Here is a 14,271-nt window from a genome sequence, read left to right on the forward strand (position 1 = left end):
TTGACAACCAGACAAAATCCCAACTGGGAGATAAGCAGAAAGCACCTAAAACCACTTAAACCCAGCCCCCAACAGGGGGCCGAGTGACAGGGCAGTGCAAGGTGGGGACTGAGCCACAGTCGCGCTGCCGGATGCATGGACAGGATCAGGAATTCGTTCAAGTGCACTAAACAGACAATTATCAACTCAAAACAGCTCTAATGAGGAGGAAGGGTCATATTTAAGAGGTCTTGTTGTGTCCCACCTTGCATCAAGGTTTTCCCACAGAACTGACTGAAGGCAGGATATTGTTGGAAACATTCAGTCTTTGTCTCCCCAGCATCCCACCTCCCTGGCACACAAACCCTTGGCCGGCACCGCTCCAGCGCGGCGGGAGCCCGGCAGGAACCAGCCCTGAGCACGGCGCTTGGCTCTGCAGCACCGAGAGAGCAGGAGAGCTTCTCTGTTTGCTTTAGGAAGAGCAGACAGATGTGACTCAGAGGAAACAGTAGCCAAACCCTGGCTGGTGGCTCGCCCCACACACGCCAGCAGATCTGCAGCCAGGAGCGGTGAGCGCGGCCCAGCCACTGGCTGCCCTCCAGGGAAATTCATGGAAAGGCAGAGAGGGGACATGGGGACACTTCAACACGAGTCCTTGGAAGGGGGAAAAAAGGTCCCCACCCTTCCTGTACCTGTGTTACTCAGGCAAGGCACATCACCTGGGTACTGTGAGGGATAATCTGCTGGGGTGCTTCGAGCCGGGCCCAACTGCTCCTGGTGCCACACTGTGACAGCCCCGTGCAGAGCTGGGCTGACCTCACCAGCCTGCTCAGCCTGGCCCTCCAGAGCATGAGTCCCCTCTGGAGACACTGCACTTGTTAAAAGAGAGGACAGCAAAGAACAGGGGAAGCCAGAAAGCATCACTCATCTCCTCTGCCGACTCAAAGTATGTTAGCACGAGATGAAAAGCCCTCTTCTCAGCAAATCCACGAATAACAAAGGGTGCTCAGGTGACAGAAAGAACAACAAAAAGGCCTAGGATGTCACTGCTGAGGAATCTGGAATGCCTACTCCAGGCTTGCACACATCAAACCCTCGAGATCCATTTGAAAACAGTATTTTACAGGAAAACAGTGCCATGTCTAACAAAGGCAATTTATTTGGGGAGTTTTTCAGACACCTCTAGGCTGGTACATTCAAGATGCTGCTTGGTACCCTTTGTCACAGGGTCTGGATGCAGCTGCCTGGAAGAGGAGACATCATTACCCACCTCTGGAAATTGGGGCTTCACCACTTACACTCAACACCTCTCTGTCTCAAAATACATGTCAACACTCTCTCTACCCAGAGTTAATATTCACATCCAAATACTTCATCACCTCCAATGCTTTGCTACAGTTAAGGTAGTGACCCTTCAACCAGATTCCACAGGTGGGAAACTGAGGCAGAGAAGAAATAAATGACTTGCTCCAAGTCCCAGAGAAAAATCTGTAACAGTGTTGGGACTTGAATCCAAATATTTTTTCTAACTGCCAAGCACTTCCAAGCTCTCAGCTGGCCCTTGGAACCATTCCTCTTACCATCTGCACAAGTGAGGACAAACAAGCAAGTACCTTTTTTGCTTTGAGGCCGTGTAACAATGATGCATCGCTCCCCAAAGAATGCTTCCCAACCTTGAAATGACCAGAAAGCTCCTCACCAGCTGCCTCACATACTTATTCTTGCCTCCATTTATTCTGCAAAAAAAAGCTGTATTTAAAAGAGGTTTATTTTTTCCAAATGCACTTGGAGACAACAGCTTAACTGTCAAAGGAATCAAGAGCAAAAGCTCCTGTACCTCCATTAAACTGCAACTCCTCAACAATTCTGGCAATCTGCTCTGAGGGCTCCTGACAAGGGGCACACATAAAACACTCAATCCCATATGCTTTTAAATCACCCAGAAGCAGCATGTTTCTGTGACACTGCTCCTCCTCCTCCACTAACCAGATTTAAGTGGTAATTCCATAGGAAGGGTGATTATCACTAAAGTTTTAATGAGTTGCCATCTGCACCTTGCACTTCATAAAGAGAGAGCGTTTCCACTACCATGCTGTCCAGGAACATAAAATGTAGCAACAAAGCATTACAAGGTGATCTGAAGTAATACTTCCCTTCTCTCAAAATTAATGGCTTGAACTTGGCAAAGCAATAGGCAGCAGAGAAGGAAACGAGGACCACATGTGGAGTCCCAGGAAACCTATGAGAAGGCTTTATTTAGCATCATCAAGACTCATAGCCCTTATTTGGCTGACACTAAACTTCAAAATAAAATTATTAAGCATTAACAAACACAATAAATCTTGTATGCCATCGGAGATGGAAACTGTACTGAGTTATCAGAACATGCTCAGCAGACTGGCTACAAAAAAATGCAATAAACCCACGGAAAAGAGCCTCGCTCGGGTTTGTGGCCAACAAAAGCTGGGCCTTTTGTCCCCTCAAAGTTCACCAAGTCATACATCACCCAGCCTGGCACGTTTGCTCCTGAAGTATCTCGACTGTTGCAGCTGTCTCAAAGGATTTAGAGAACTAGGAGCCAACAAGGAATTTTTCATTACCAACGTGGAGAGCAGAAATCAATGGTCCCCCGCAGCCATGTCATTGCAATGGGGGAAGGGAGGGAAAGAACTCCTGACAATCCAGTGATTGCAGGCAGGCTGCCAAGCCATGGCACACACCAACTTCTCCTGCTCCTGCAGCTCACAAATGATGTGCAGGGTAACAGTTCCCAATAAATCCCCCACCTGGAATGGAGCATCACAACAGCTTTGCCTACTCGGACTCTTGCACGTGCACACCAACAGGAGCCACAAGGGAGAAGAACAGCAGTGGTGACATGTTCTTTTCAGGAGAGCTGGAAATCACCTGGATTGTCCCAAGGGCACGTCCATCTGAATGGTGACAGGTTCCCCACCAGCCACGGGCAGCAGAGCAGCCAAAGGCACAGCTCTTCACAGCCCAACTGATAGAAAACTGTCAATTATTACAAGTAATTCCTGCTTTCAAGGAAAAGCAGAGACAGGATTGTTTCCACTTGCCCGCCAGGAGGAAAAGAAGGAAGAGAGGGGAGCACTGAGCTTGGAGAAAAAATACTGGAGCAGCCCAAACTCATCCAAGTGAGTAAGAGTCAATCCTCTGTTAGGATTACATAAAACCTGTTGCATGTTAATATATGCTGCCTCCATTCTCCAAACAGTTTATGAACACTGTAATTTTCCTTACTAAAACACTGTCTAATAGCACCAATCCCCCCTTCTAATTATAGATGTCTCTTTATGCATGATAATCTTTATACAATTAAGCCCACTTAAAAGAATAAATGATTAAATAAAAAAGTGTTTAAAGAACACATAAGGTTGTGATAAAAAAATGACAAAAGCACAACAGATTGAAAACTAAAGCAGAAATTCCACCCCTAAGTGTGTACTACTGAGGGAAACAGCAGCTTCAGCTTTCAAACCCAAACTGGGAGCCCAAAGTTGAAACATTAAAATAAAATCACCGTTCCATTAAAATAAAACCAAAACCAGAAAGAATCCACAACTGCCCTCACAGTAACTCTCTGTGGAAAGACATAAATCTCCCCTCAATATGCTCTTTGGATTAAAACCAGTTGGTTTCACTACAAGTGCAAGAAGCACCCTCACAAAATGTTACTAAACTTCATTTCTAATTTAGGCAAAAGGGCCTTTAGGTGTAAATACATTTAGGCAGAGTCAGCATTTGTGGGGAGGCTGGAACTCCACAATGAACCTGCACTCTGGAGCACACCACTGTGACCTCCCAGCCCAGTGACAGCAACAGGACTCACCCTCCAACACAGCTTCTCCTGCCCTCTCTGCAACAGCAAAACTCGAGCTTACCCCAGTGCTGGGTCATCCTCTCTATTTGAATCCCTCCTAAAATCCACTGTTATTCCCACAGGTGCTGGCTTTTATGGTTAAAAGTGCCATCCATCAAATGGCACTGTTCTCTACTACTCTGCTGATTATTTCCATTGCAGAAATACCACTTATAGGTCAGGCCTGAATATGCAAGTGACTGTGGAAGTAAAAACCAAAACCATCAGCCCTGCCTGATAGGTCCTAGAATTAAATTGATTATAAGCATCCAGATAATGGACAGTGTAGCCCTCAGTGCTGGACACACAATCCCAAAGGAAACAGTCCCCAGACATGCTGCTTCTTTTTTCTTTGCTTTTTAAATGTATATTAAAAAAAAAAATCACAACCTTGTCCCGCAGGGAGAGCTGCCCCTGCCCTGCCCCAGCAGGGAGTGGGTTTAAGCACACACATCACCTTCTCTGCCCACAGATACATGTGTATATATGTGTGTGTGTGTATATACATATGAGACACTGCAGACAGGCCGTACCACTCGGGGGGGCAGTGGCTGCCAATGCTATAAATAGACGGGTCTATTTTTAAGTTGACCATCGCTTAGCACAGCCCGACTTCCTCCCCTTCTGCTCCCACTGTCATTGCTCTGGTTCACGTCCTTACTCAGCTCCAGAGCAGAGCAGGCAGTAAACACCTCCGAGTTAACTGCCTGGATCCTGAGTTTCTTTCCCTCTGGAATCTCCTGCTGCCTCCCCGAGCAGCTCCCTCCACCACAAGCCTTTCACTGAACACCAGCTCACAAAAGCCCAGCTCAGAGAAGGGCTGGAGCCGTTTGTGGAGGTCCCACGGCCTCCCACAGCAGCAGGGAGACTGTGAGGAACACGAGAGCTCCCTCTCCCCTGTAAGCACACTGCTGTCCTGCTGCACAGCCCCTGAACAAAAGAGAAGTTCGGGTTTATTGTTTGGTAGAACCACTCATAAGAGGGATTCCCCCCTCCATCCATATTGCTGCGAATATTATATAAAACTTGAAAGAAATTCAACTCCAGCTTTTATTTACCACTGTGCATACGGGCCAATGGCTGTGGCAGGCGACCAAGTTTGCTGTCAGGCTGGCCAAGTTTGCTTTCATTGCTTCACCACTGCTGTGTGTCTCGCCCGAGAACAGCGGCTGCTCCCGGGCGATGGCAGCAGTTGGATGAGGGCTGTGCTGCTCTGCCTGTCCAGCTGGATGGCACCTCGGGAGGCCCCGGCAGGGAGGCAGTTCCCTGCCAAGGCATCGCCGAGCTCCCCATGGCCACCAAAGGGGTGACAGTGACAGTCCCACCCACGGCCCGCTGCACCAGCCAGGGAAGGGCTGGGGGAGAAATGGTAAAAGAACCTTCTGAAATGCTGCCCGGGGCTGGGACTCGGGTTGATGCACCTGGGGTTTCTCTTGGGATGGCTGGATGCTTGTAAAAGATGAATCCAATGTCAACAGCTCACCTGGGTGAAACCTGGGGACCTCTTCACAGGAGTTTAACCTCCTGGCATCGCTGAAATTGCCATAGTGCCCAAAAGCACCAGGCGTGGGACTGTACAGACACCTGCACAGCCTGTGCTCCACAGAGCCAACTCCCCCGGAAAAGGCACCACAAGAGCACTGCCAACACACCCTTCAGGCTTCGTATGGAAGGGGTACACACAGTGTAACTGCCAGGGCCCTCTACTGCAAGGAGACTCACAGACTGCTCCACTTCCAATTGAATCCTGCTGGAGTCTCCCAGAGAGCCCTGGCACCATCCTGGCACCCCACAGCTCAGCGCCCGCCGCGGCAGCAGAGATGCTCTGAAGCAAACGCACGCGAGGCCGAACGCTCAGACACCACGTGCCATTCCAGACACTCACAGCCCAACGAGAGGCCTCTTCCAGCGGCTCCCTCGGAAAAAAAGAGTGGGGAGCATCAACATTCCTCCCTGACAGGAGGCGGTCCCAGAGCTCTGTGGCAGCGCCAGCACTTCAGACCTCACACACCAACAGATGACCTCTCCCACCTTGCACAGCACAGTGTTCTCCACTTCCTAAGGCTGTCATATTTCTTGGCCTGGGCAGGTTTAGGAAAAAACAACAACAAAAAAAACCCACCCCAAAAAATCCAAGACCAACCTATTGGTTACATTTTTAAGCCAAGCTGTTGTTTGCTAAATTGTTATGACCTTCCTCCTCCCCTCTCTCCCCTCCCAGTCATGAGCAATAGGAATTAAATTGATTCAGTCTATCAGTGTTCTGCATCTAAGTGATTAAATTCAGCCACTAGAAAAATCTGTTTTGTGCTGCATCCGAGGAGAAGCAGCACTGCCATTGGATCCAGCCCGGCCACGGGAGGAGGGAGGGAGGCGGCGGCGTGCGGAGGAAAGCACAGAAGGTAAGACAGACTTGGTCACTGTGCTGATATCATTGGCATAATCTTCCCCCCCGCCCCCTTTTTAAGCTGGATCAGTTATTAGATGTGCCATTAAAAGTGGCTTCGCAGTCAGAGGTTCCCAGAGCAGCCCTGGGCAGCGGGACAGGCGGCAGCACCTCCACCCCCGTGTTCTGCCCTGCCGTGTCCACGAGCTGCGAGTTATCGATTCCCTGGCACGTGTCAGAGGACTGGAGTAACCACCCTCACTGACATCCAGGGCAGCTCCCCATCCCCAGCAGTCTGTCTCTCTCACACACACAGACCAGTACTAGTCCTAATTTATCCAGCCTGATGACCAGGCAGCATTCCTGGGAGACAGATGCCATGCTCTCCAGGCTAGTTCCAGCCCTCGCAACCAGCTGACCATCTATTTTAAGCTGCTCAGCTGGGATTTTACTTTGGGACAACCAAGCTGAGAGGAGAATTCTTCCTCCTTCCTTTTTCTTCCACATGGCAATCAAAGGAATTAAAGGGGCTGGAGGATTTCACCCCTCGGCACAGCCCTCGCTCAGAAGGCTGCGAGGACGAGAGCCCCGGTGGGGCTGGGGAGGAGGAGCTGGGGAGGCAGGGTTGCAATTAGCATCTGCTAAGCACCGAGTGAGAGCAGAAAGAATCCAGCTCGGGTCTGTGCCTTCCCTGGTGTCCACACCTGGCCCTTCCCGGCCTGGAGGGGACCGTCCTGCCCGCGAGTGCAGCAGGATCACAGCTGCTCCCTGTGCTGCAGAGGGACCCGTCCCTCTCTGTTTCTGGAATTTAGTGAGAGAACAAACGCACAGGCAGAGAGGGAACGTACTGAAACAACTGCCTGTTCAACCCGCATCCTCCAGAAGTTCCTGGCTTCCTGCATCTGTGGGATTTCTGGCACGGCCAGCACTCTGACCTCACCTGACCTCCCCAACTGCATCAAAGGGCCTCATCTAAATAGGTCACTCCTCGCAGAGGGAGTAAAGTTCAGAGGAAGCTAAGAGACTTACCGGCTGCCTTAATCATCACACCCCCCTCTCCACCACCTCTGCTGGGAAAGAGAAAAAAAAAAGTAGAAAAAAAAAAAATTATATCCACGGTGGCAGAGACAAAATGCTACGGAAGAGAAAATTGGGATCTACGTAGCTGAATTTTAAGTAGCATCAAGTCTAAGAATACATCTGGAAACACACATGCAAATTCTTCACAGCTAAAAATAAACCTCTCTGCTGTATATTACTCTCCAGAGTGAAAGTGCTAATATTAATTGAGGGGTTTTGTTTCATTTGGTTTATTTTATTTTTATTCAAGATCAGACCGCACAAATAATTTCTTTAAAATCGCACAGATTAAATTATCCAGATAATTTAAAGCATTATACACTTAAATTAATATTACTTATTGCAAACTACCAATTTGCCCCAGGCAAACTACATTACCAACAGTTTTCCTTTGTTTTTGTAGTTGATATCCTTTGCTTTGGAATCAAGTGTCCTTCACGTCACCTCTGCAGAACACCACAGCCTCTTTCCCCATGTGTTTTCCAGGTGTAGGACTAGCAATTATCAGATGAGCCACACTCACAGGCTGGAGCTCTTCAGCAACGGGCTCGATGCTGATTTACATCAGCAGAAGCCGCTGCTGTGTTTTCCCCAGCAGTTCCTTAGAGGAAAGCTTACAAACTTAATTCCCTCTTTACATTTGCTTATTCAAGTTCCAGCTGCATCTCCCCCTAACGTCCCATTAGGGCTTTCCTTTTAATTACTTTTTCATGTCATCTGCACGTTCCTTGCAAGGTCCTCTTTCGAGGAACTTGGCTCTCTCCCTGGCCCTTCTCACTACAGATATTTTCCTTCCTCTGCTCTCCCACGAGCCGCCGCCCAGCCCCTGTGCCTCCACACTGCACCTCCTGCAGCCCAGCCCCTGGCTCTGCTCCGGCCCCACATTCCAGGCTCCCGCCTGCCAGAGGCCAGCAGCACAGGTGACACCAAGGAGGGGAAGCAGGGCTGGGTGTGGAGCACTTCACCCACCAGCATCACACGCACTCGGCCCATCAACAACTCCACGTGGTGCAGACTGGCCCTGGGACAGTCATAAAAGGTGAAGGAGAACAAAAACAAACCCCTCTATTGCAGGCAAGTGTGCAAACCTGCTCCCTCTGCCCGCACCTAACACTCCTTGGAAACAGCTCTAAAGGAAGCCCTTGGAGATATGACATAAGGGATGCAATGGCCACCCATGAGCCAGGCAGGGACGGGCAGTCAGGGCACAGCACAGTGACAGCCAGGGCATTAAGGAGGTCATTCCACAGGGAAAATTGCTCCAAAGCTGTGCTCATCTTTTTGGTAGTGCAATAGGCAGAAAACCATCCTTCTTCTCCGCTCTGCTTAAAAGATCATCTCTACTACCAAGATGAAAGACTGGAATTAATGTCAAGATACGCAGGAGAAATGAGTTTACTCACACAGTGCAAACCAGCAGAAAAGTAAATTCACCCACAGACGTGGCTGATAAACAGCTACAAATTCAGGCCAATGTGCTTAAAGTTTAACTACACATTGCTGCAAAAGACAGATCAGCTACTTGGACAGCACTTGGAAAATGTAAAGTGCCATGTAAGTATTATTATTACTACCAGGCTGCCGAGGAAGTCTCCCAGATTTACCACCTGGGAAAAATAACTGCTTTGAACAGCCTGTCTGAAGAAGTCTCAAGAGCAGTTCACTTTTTCCAAATACCCTCCCAATCACTCACAGATGACGGAAAGTAGCGACGCTCCTTTTCTCATTTCACCCCAGCTCCCAGGAGCCCGGGGAAGGATTAAAAACCAAAACTTTCACCACTTAAGAGGACCAGGCTACTCCAGATCCTCCTGCCCACCTGGCACAGGGCACTCTGCCAGGAGGATCCGGTGGCAGCAGAGGCACATTTCCCTGTACAAACCACGGTGAGCATCACACACCACTGCTGATGTTCAGTTTAAACCAGATGATTTGTTCTGCATCAATATTTCAGCAGCACTCTGGGCAAGTGAAGGGATTCCTGCCCAGGCTGTAAAGCAAACTGGCACCCACACCCAGAGGCTCCACACGCCAACACTGACACTCCAACCCCTGCTTGTGGAGGCCACAGGATGCAGAGGAGCACAGGATGCAGAGGAGCACAGGTAGAACCTTCACTCACTGGGGACAGAATCACGGAATGGTTTGGGCTGGAAGGAACCTCAGAGCTCATCTCATTCCATCCCCTGCCATGAGCAGGGACATCTTCCACTAGACCAGGCTGCTCCACGCCCCATCCAACCTGGCCTTGGACACATCTCTGGGCAACCAGTGCCACTGTCTCACCAACCTCACAGTAAAGAATTTCTCCCTGAAGATGCCTTTCCCAGCCCACACTGTTCAAAACCAAGTGTCCAACTCGCAGCTCGTGTGGACCAGCCCAGATGATGCCTGGACCACGTTCACTCACACCCTGTGTGTGCAAACCAGCACAGCTCCTCTCATCTCCAGGAGTTCTGCCAGCTCACATCCACAAATAATCTGGCTGAAGTCATCAGTTACCTCTAATTCTTTTATTTTTAGAGCCCTTCCCTGATGCCCACAGGCCATGGCACAACCACACTTGCACTGGTGTTTTTATCCAGCACTGCCCCCATGACAGGGCTGCATGAGCTGCCCCAGCCTGCTCACACAACTCCACTCCAGTTTGATTTACATCATGTAAACAGAGAGCAGGAGCAAGCCTGCAGTCCCAAAAGATGCATTATCTCAGCCTGCACCTCCTGTACCTTTTACAGAGCAAATTTTCAGGTCAAGGAATAGCACATAAACCTCTCCACTTAAACAGAAAAGAAATGGAAAACATGACCTACGAGTCAACCAAGCACAAAGCTTACTTCCCACTAGGAACCTGGATCCTAATTATTGATGAACGAAGTGCAGTTCTGGTATTACAGAGGTTTTCATTTATCCTCTTCATCCCTTTTGGGGGTGGGAAACAGCTAATATTTGGGCTTCTTTACTTCAAAAACAAGACCACAAACTGCTAGAGATGCATCTGCTGATGCCACCAAGGTATTTAAGCCAACGGCACCCAAGAGGCTCATTTGCCAACTAATCCCAGCCACGAAGCCTCGTGCCCGGCCTTGGCCAGCTGCCAGCAGCTGTGGGGTCAGAGAAGAGCCTGCAGCCACCCAAGCAGACTCGAGTCATCCCAGCACTCCCACGTCAGCAGACTCATATGCACACTCCTGAGCTCCATCCCAGCACAGGAAATGGTTACAGGGAATGTTATGGCCACTGCTCCTGGGAATCCTTGCAGGGCAACATCAGCCTCCCCGACTCACCATATGCACCACATGATGTGCTCTGAAACATCAAACAGCAGCAAAGGAGAGGCCATCTTTCCTTCACCTGTGACTCTAATTGCTCATTTCTGCTTTACTAGTACGGATCCAAGACACAGCCTTACTCACCCTACAGGCAGCAGCAGAACTCCTCACCGAAGGAAACACTCGAGCCCCTGCCCCTCGCCCCAAAAAGCTGCTCCCACAGCTACGGCCCCAGGGCAGGCAGCTCTCAGCGAGGGGGGCAGCAGTGGCACACTCGTCCCTGCACACCCACCCTGGCTGGCACTGGGGACCCACAGCTCTGACAGCCAAGGTCACCCTCGGGGAGGCAGAGCAGGAAGGCGGGAGACGCTCGTGTCGATTCACTCGCTTTTGCCATCGCTGGGTATTTAATCTCTGCAGCTCCTCTCTTTTGACACGATGGGCTCCTCTGGAGTCAGCACAGCCTGAGGAGTCCATCAAGTAAATTAATCCAGATTCCATCGCCAGCCAGCACAGCTCACTTCCACATCACCCACCACTGAGAGCTCACTTCCATTCTGACAGCCGGGCTCTCCGAGTTCCAAACAGGAATAAGACATTTCAAGTGGCCAGAGAGTAAATAAATACAACATAAGCTCGATGAACTCAGCAGCACACCTGAAGTGCAGGATGGGGAGCTGGCAGGGGCACGGGCACAGCATGTGGGGGAGCCACTAGGAACCCTTTGGCAGCTGGCAGGGGGTTCTCTCTTTCTCACTCCTTTTCTTTATCCCAGTTTCAGAATCTGTTGCTGGGCTCAGAACTGATGCAACCTGGTCTTTACCAGGCACTTTTACTTTCTTAAAGTCAAAATACAGTCAGAAGGTCAAATGAAGCACTGTTTTTCCAGCACACCTGACTGACTTTGGGAACTCTGGAGCATAAATCTGACTGAAGAAGATGGTGGGGAGGCAACAAAAAAAAAAAACTTAAAAAAAAAAAATCAATAGATGTTAATTCCAGAATTTCCTGGAACTGCAGTTCCCTTTTTTGACTGTTTTCTGAAAGTATAGGAGAGAGAGGAGGAGAGTCTCAAACCATCCAAAAATGGTAGAATTTGTGTTACGCTTAAACAAACCTCTGGCTCGAGTAGCCTGGAACTCAAAATCAGGATCTGCTCTGTATAATTGGACAACATCTGATTTTTGTTCCTTCTCTTTTGTTTTCCTTTTCAGAGGTTTATTTTTGAAAGAGGACTATGTACCAGGGCCTCTTCCATTTCAGGGAAAGTAAACAAAGCCCTTCGCAGGGAGGATCGGGGATGAAGGAACAAAGCCAGCCAGACTAAACGAGTGAAGGTGAATTTATTTGTCATCATTTGGTATCGTGGCAGCACCGTGACTTTGACCAAGGTCACAGCAAGGTGCTGCTCACAGACACGTTTGCTCCCCCTCGGAACCGCCCGTGGCCACGGCAGCAAGAGGGAAGCCACACTATTAGTCCCAGATTTTGGGCAGAGACCTGAATAAGACCAAAATAAAACAGCAAATCAGTGCCACGTCCGCAGAGCTCAACTCCTAAACCGTGGTCCCTGCACAAGCATAACTCCATCCTGCTCTTTATCCCTGGGCTCATCTGACGGCTCCACCAGCTCACAGCATCATCCACCAGGCACCAGCTGGGCTGGACTCAGCTAAACCTCGCACAGGCAGCAGTGTAAACCCCTGAAAGAGCCTCTCCAGGGCAAAAAGCAACCAAATCACCACAGAGAATCCATCAAGTCCTCAGAAGTTTCAGCACTAATACCCAAGTGCAAAGAAACCACAGCAGCTACAAAGGATTTGGTAAGATCTCTAGGACTCGGGGGGATAATCTGCCTTTCTTATTTGGGATAGCTGAGGGTTGTGTGTTGCTGCTACGACCAAGGTCCCTGCAAGAGTTCATGTGCTATACCAAGACTAAACTCTGGGTGCAGACAATGCTCTTAAACACAAGAAATACCAGGGACGACTCTTAAAACCAGAGCAGGGAAAACTAAGGGAAGCCCCCTCAGCCAGAGGACTGGCTGCTGCCGGAGCTGTGCTCGCCCAGAGCATTCAGGAATAGGGAATTTAAGGGGCACGAGAGAGGCCAACCACTTCTTCAGCCTGGTGGGGACAGAAGGCAAGCATGATAAATACCAGAGTTCCTGCTTATTAGGAAATGCTTGGCAAAACCCAAGAAGCCTGAAGGGGGTGTTCAAGAGAAGTGTATTCGGTGTTATGGGGAAGTTAATGAGATGCTGCAACCACTATATATGTATCATATACAGGAAACTAGGTGAGGCCCCTATGGGCCATTATATACTGCAGGAAACTTCTTGGACACTGTGACGCACTATTTTTCACGATTCCCTTGCCTCCTTCAGGCCCTGGACACCAAGAAGAGCTTGCCTGGCTTCCTGGTGGTGTTTCAGCAATGACACCTTGCTTGTTGCTACGTTTCTGGGTTACTTTAATGAGAAATAATGGGGTTACTTCCCGAGATTCCACAAAGCCCATACACAATGAACCAACACAGAGAAAGTCACTGCTGTGTTGCAGTCTTTTCACACCCTCTGCCTTGCTGAGAGCTACCTCCCCTGCTTAACCATTTATCTACAAATATGCCTGCAAAAACACTGGCACTTGTGCTACTTCAAGTCTGCACTGTCATCATCCATCTCCAGGGAGAGGCAGGCCACAGAAATAACCAGCTGCAACATCACAACGATTGCCCCTGCAGGAGATGTATATAATGAAAATTGAAAGCTGCAGGATGAACTTCTTACATACTTGTCCTTTTGGTTTATTCATCAGAAATAATTACTCATGCTCGCATTCACAGGAGCACATACTTTATGATGTACATCAAAATTTAATGGATTTTTAATAATACTGTAACTACAGCAGAAGCAGAAAAAAAAGATAGCCATTAAACCATATGTGCTGTGTTGGTGGGTAAACGGTGTTGAGCAAACATCAACAACATGGAACCAGTTCAGCATCAGCAACAGAAAAAAGGAACCACTACTTCCAGGATTTGAAAATGGGAGTGAGCTCTAATCCTGAGCATTTAGCTTAAATCTATTCAGCAACAGAAGTGAATGAGCAAACCCATTTGCTGAGTTTCAGGACCCTGTAAGTGATGGCCTTGGCCTTTGACAAGCACCCAAGGACCCCAAAACTCAGTTTTCCCACCTCTGCAATGAGAGAAGAAACACGAGGACACCCCATGAGGGTGGCATGGAAATGTGCCTCAGTTCGGATTTCTGTTGTGCCAATTAAAGTACTCCCAGGATTTCACAAATCTATTGATGTCTTTTCCATAAGCATCAGCAGAAATTGTTGCTCCAGCAGGAGAGACTGACACTCTAAACACTCTCCTCAGCAGCCAGGCTGCAGCTAACGAGTCAGTGCAAAGCATCACCATGTCACCAGGACTTGGACTGACAACTATTTATAGCCTAAGAAATTATATACATGGTGTCCCCACCAACAGTGACACATCTTCATTCAGGCATGAGTCACCTATTCACAAGCATGTTTCCAAAAATAAATCCTATTTACCAGAATTAAATTCCACGCGTTCGGAAGAAAACGTCTCCTTAAGAAAAACAGGCATGTTAGAAAAGCAAACAAGAGCAAACAAGCACTGAGGCCCTCAGCCTGCAG

At 49.0% G+C, this 14,271-nt stretch overlaps 1 protein-coding gene and 1 long non-coding RNA gene across 17 annotated transcripts in view; both read right to left on the bottom strand.

The window, feature by feature from the left end:
• The window catches only part of MSI2 (musashi RNA binding protein 2), a 224,684-nt gene that overhangs the window by 121,665 nt on the left and 88,748 nt on the right, over positions 1-14,271 (bottom strand). The window lies entirely within an intron of this gene.
• On the bottom strand, positions 1,143-2,695 carry LOC116796526. Its single transcript, XR_004360401.1, has 3 exons — positions 2,580-2,695; positions 1,593-1,715; positions 1,143-1,223 (listed from the first exon to the last, which is right to left on the bottom strand). It is a non-coding gene; the product is annotated as an uncharacterized LOC116796526 (long non-coding RNA).

The sequence above is a fragment of the Chiroxiphia lanceolata genome, chromosome 20 (assembly GCF_009829145.1).
Source record: "Chiroxiphia lanceolata isolate bChiLan1 chromosome 20, bChiLan1.pri, whole genome shotgun sequence".
NCBI classification, from domain to species: Eukaryota; Metazoa; Chordata; class Aves; order Passeriformes; family Pipridae; genus Chiroxiphia; species Chiroxiphia lanceolata.